Source organism: Macaca fascicularis, chromosome 14 (genome assembly GCF_037993035.2).
Source record: "Macaca fascicularis isolate 582-1 chromosome 14, T2T-MFA8v1.1".
Classification (NCBI taxonomy): domain Eukaryota; kingdom Metazoa; phylum Chordata; class Mammalia; order Primates; family Cercopithecidae; genus Macaca; species Macaca fascicularis.
Window position 1 is genome coordinate 105,106,957 of NC_088388.1, and position 5,061 is coordinate 105,112,017.

The window sequence follows — 5,061 nt, forward strand, 5'->3', positions numbered from 1 at the left end:
TGGCATTTTGCCATATTTGCTTCAGATCTTTTCTCCTCTCAGGAATGAAGCAAATGCAGCTGAAGACTTCCTACCTCCCAGTTACCACCCCTTCATCTTTCCCTTTCCAGGGATAATCTCCAATATTTGTAATTTTATGCTCTTATGCACTTACTATTTGTGTATGTATAGTATTTTGTGATTAAATCTTACATTTCCCTATGAGGATTGAAACATTAGGATGGAATCTCTTTGTGTGCTACTTAGAAGTAGCAACAGTGTCAGAATAATTGGGCTCACTTAAGCCACACTTCTCAAGGAGTATACATACTTAGGAGTAGGCACTGGTGTGTTGGTAGTAACTCATCAAAAGATAGCAGTCGGTCATTTAGAGGCATTCATTTTACCTGAAGTTTTAGAAAGAATCTTTTCATAATAAAAGTGTTACAGACATTGTAAGTAGCATGCAAATTTGCCCATATTTTAAGTAAAAAGGTGTGGGGCTTCAGAGGAATTTTCCTGCCCATGAGTACATAGTCGCTGTTCTTTACTTTTAGGGTCATTTTTGAATGAAAGAAAATTGGAAAGGAGCCAACATTAGAGAGGAAAAAAAGTAACATTTGTTGAGTACTTAAGCAGTAGAGCCGAAATCTTGGTGTGATATACACCTTTGCAGGTCACCTTTAGGGGACTGACCATGTTGCAGGTATAAGACCACTTTTTTACTATCCTAGAAGCCTTCAGCAATAGGCAAGTGAAATCCCATAAATTTGGTGGTCCTGATAGTTCCATGAGTATTTTCTGTTGTTACTTAGCAGCCTTGAAAACTCTTTTTATGCTTTTCCCAGTGTTGTGTGAGCAAGAAGCCTGCTAAACTAGTTGTTCTTTTCCCCTCTAAATCCACTGTCTTTCACCCTTCAGTACGCCAGGTAGCTGACTTCTATGTACCTTATTGGCCAGGCTGTCTTTTCCTTGATCGGGTTTTGCAAATAGAGGTGGAAGAGGGTATTAGCGGAAGACCAGGTAGAAAGGGAAATAGGATGATTATCCACTTGCCTTCCTGCCCTGCAGTGGCTTGGATATAACTCTGTTCCTCAGCATCACAGCTTCTGACATAGCCTTCTCCATATATAGAGCTCATGGGTTCAGGAACCACTTTTCCCTGCCTTTTCATTTTAGGAGTAGAAAGATCTTGCTCTTGCTTAGCCTAAGCTGCTGCACTATCTCTCGCAGATTTGTGTTATTCTTGCCTACACCCTCGTTGATGATTACTTTTGGTTGCGCCATCTGTTTCCTGCTACAACCCTGAATAATACAGTAATATGTACCATGAGTAGTCCTGGGAAAGTGGAATTCTGGAATTGGATCGCTCACATACTTGATTTATATACAAATAACTTCCTTGTCAAGGGAAATGGATGCTTATCATTGGTAACAAGTGGTGATGTCACAATTGCTCACATCATCACTAGTAGTGGCATGGAGTCATGGAATACAAGTGGAGTAGTGTTGGAAGATCAAGTGGCTGTGGCACATAGTCACTATGGTCATAGTAGGGATTACAGAGATTGTTAGGAGGGCTGGCTCTTTTGAATGTCTAGAGCATATACACAGGGAAAAGGATAAATTGAAAGCAAAGGGAAAAATTGGGGGAAAAAACACTAAGTATCACAAAATCTATGGCAACTCTAGGGGAATATCTTATATTTTGTAGATAAAGCTAAGAATCAAGCCTAGAGCTTTTATTGTAAGGGCTGCTGAGTTGTAATACCAATTACTGGCCAGTACTGAGTCTCTCATGCTAAGGGCATTGGTATGGAAGAAGTGGGACCTTCAGAAATGAGATGGGGACATTTGGGTTGCCACAGACAAGGCTGAGAACCTTGAACATTTTACATTTCCCTGAACCTTCCCTACTGGCAGAGGCAGCCCCATTTGTCTGAAGGGACAATCTTATCTCCTGATATAGTTTTGAGATGTCAGGTTGAATTCTGACCCCCTGTGTTGGAAGTGGGGCCTGGTGGGAGGTGATTGGATCATGGGGGCAGGTTTCTAATGAATGGTTTATCACCATTGTCTTGGTGCTGTCCTTGTGATAGTGAGTTCTCGTGAAACCTGGTTGTTGTAAAGCAGGTGGCACCTCCCCCTCAGTCTCTCACTTGCTTCTGCTTTCTGCCTACTCCCTGTGTAAGCTTCCTGAGGCCTCCCTAGAAGCTGAGCAGATGTGGGCATCATGCTCCCTGTGAAGCCTGCAGAACCATGAGCCAATTAAACTTTTTTCTTTACAAATTACTCAGGCTCAAGTGTTTCTTTGTGGCAACACAAGAATAGCCCAGTATGCATCTCCACTTGCCCTGCAAAGGAAAGACAGTGTATCAATGAATTCACTTGAGATGGTTCTCTCATAAGCAGGTGTCAGTTATCCTCAGGATTTATATCCACTATCCATCTTTACTTTTTGGAAAATAACAAATACCCTAAACAGAGAAGTATAAGATCAGGTCCAGGAGGAAGGGCCTATTCAGAAGAGTTGCAGAATATTACCACTTTGCATTGTAGGGGTTTGGAGGACAGAATGGGAATAGATTCTAAGGGCATTTGACTGAAAAGGGTTACATCAGATAAGGCAGGCATACTAATGGGGATATACTCACACAGAAAATGTGAGTTAATGTGTTGGCCTGAGAATCTGGGAATGGCGATAAGTCTGTCACATTGTTTGACTAAAACCTAAACTCAGTGGTAACCTACAATCAATGATGTTGAAATGTTAGAACTTTCCTGACGGAAAGAGTCCAGAGCCTTAGGAAGATAGGAATGGGGATCTGTTCTTTGCTAATCTGCACATTCATCCTCTGAGGGACTGGGCTTGGAAGACAGTCACTTTGCCAAGGATGTTTTTTTAAATCCATTAGTAAATGAGTACCTTGAAAAGCCTTATGGTTTCATCTCTGTAGATCAAAGATGCTGCAGTGAATTTAGGTTACTTGTTTTCAATGGGAATAATATGATTCCAGAACGGTTGAAATCATGAGATGGTACTTCAGAGTAGTCATCAAAGAGTCTTGTGCCACAGGGGTTTCTGGTGATGGTTCATTGATCACAGGATCTCTAGGGGTAGATTAAATGGGCAGCCTGCAAAGATCTGTTTGACACATTAACAGAAAAGTTCTAGGTCTGATGAACAGATACTTGACTGAAATCACTGTGGTGGTGATCCACACTTTACTAATTTTTTTTTTTTTTTTTTTTTTTTGAGACGGAGTCTCTCTTTGTCGCCCAGGCTGGAGTGCAGTGGCCGGATCTCAGCTCACTGCAAGCTCCGCCTCCCGGGTTTATGCCATTCTCCCGCCTCAGCCTCCCAAGTAGCTGGGACTACAGGCGCCGCCACCTCGCCCAGCTAGTTTTTTGTAGTTTTAGTAGAGACGGGGTTTCACTGTGTTCGCCAGGATGGTCTCGATCTCCTGACCTCGTGATCCACCCGTCTCAGCCTCCCAAAGTGCTGGGATTACAGGCTTGAGCCACCACGCCCAGCCTCACTTTACTAATTTTTTTAAAAACTTAGCCATTTTATACACTTAGGATCTCTTAATCAAGGGGATAGCTAGAGCCCTTTGACAAAGAATCCTGCAATGCAGTCACAAGTATACAAGAGAAATGCTCTCCCAATCCTTTCTAGGCACACCTGTGTCTGTTTACCATGGTAATTTTTCAATGGGGAAAGAGAAATACTAAGAACTTCTGGGGCCTGTTAGATACTGGTTCTGAGTTGATAATAGTGAGCCCAAACTGAGTCTGTGTTGCCTTGTCAAAGTGGAAGCTATGGACATTTGGGAAAATGCAGTCTTGGCCTGAGTCCATCTCATAATGTGGTTATTTTCCCAGTTCCAGTTGAATAGTGGAATAAATACACGGTTGTCTCTCAGTATCTGTAGGGGTTGGTTCCAGGACCCCCCTCAGATACCAAAATCCATGGATGCTTAAGACCCTTATATAAAATGGCATAGTATTTGCACATCCTAAGCAGATCCTCTCACCTACTTGAAATCCTCTCTAGATCACTTATAATACATAATTATTGTTGTACTCTATTGTTTTCCTAATTTATAATATTTTTATTCTTGTATTGTGTTTTAAATTTTGAACAGTTGTTGGCTGAATCCACAGTTGCGACCCCTACAGATACAGAGGGCCAGCTGTACTTACTAATTTGCAGGTGTCACACATTGGTTCCTTTCCCTGTGAGGTGAAAGTTGTGGTGGCAAGGACCAAGTGGAAGCCCCTAGAACTGCTCATCCCTGCCTCTGGCTAAGGCAGTAAACCAAGTAATACTGCATCCCTAAAGGAACTGCAGAGATCAGTGCCACAATCAGAGACTTGAAAGACGTAGAGGGGTGATGTGACTGTTTTCACTCCCACCTTCCTAATTTTCTCTGGCCTGGGTGTGGTATGGGTGCTGTTCTTGTTCCTTAGGTACACCGTCAGACAATTCTCCTTCCTTCCTCACATCATCAGTCTGTGCCACCCACCATCTCTTAATGCAGTCACCTCTTCATCCAGTGGTATTTGCCCACATCGCCATTGAGCTTACCTGTTTGGCTAAGGCAAAATATTAGTCTTGGAAAATGACTGTAGATTATTGAAATTTAATCAGATAGGGATGTCAGTTTTGGGTGGTGTTGCCAGAACAAGTCAACACAACCCATGGGACCTCAAATGAAATTGTTCACTTAGCAAATGTTTTCTTTGTAATTCCTATCAGCAAAGAAACTCAGAAGCAGTATATCTTCATATGACAGAGACAGCAGTCACTGTTTTATAGCTCTTGGGTTCTCTGTCACAATGTAGTCAGAAGGGTCCTTGATCCATTACACTGATAGCATTCTGTTTTCTGGTGACCTTGGTGGTAAGACACATGCATGCCAGAAGATAGGAGATAAATGCTGTAAAAGTTCAGAGACTTGACATAGGGAACAAATTAATATTCCCTCTAAAATGAAAGAAGGGTTGCATTGTTTTGCACCAAACACAATAAATAGAGCAGCATAATGCTTGATGAGCTTCTATGAATTCTTGAAGGCA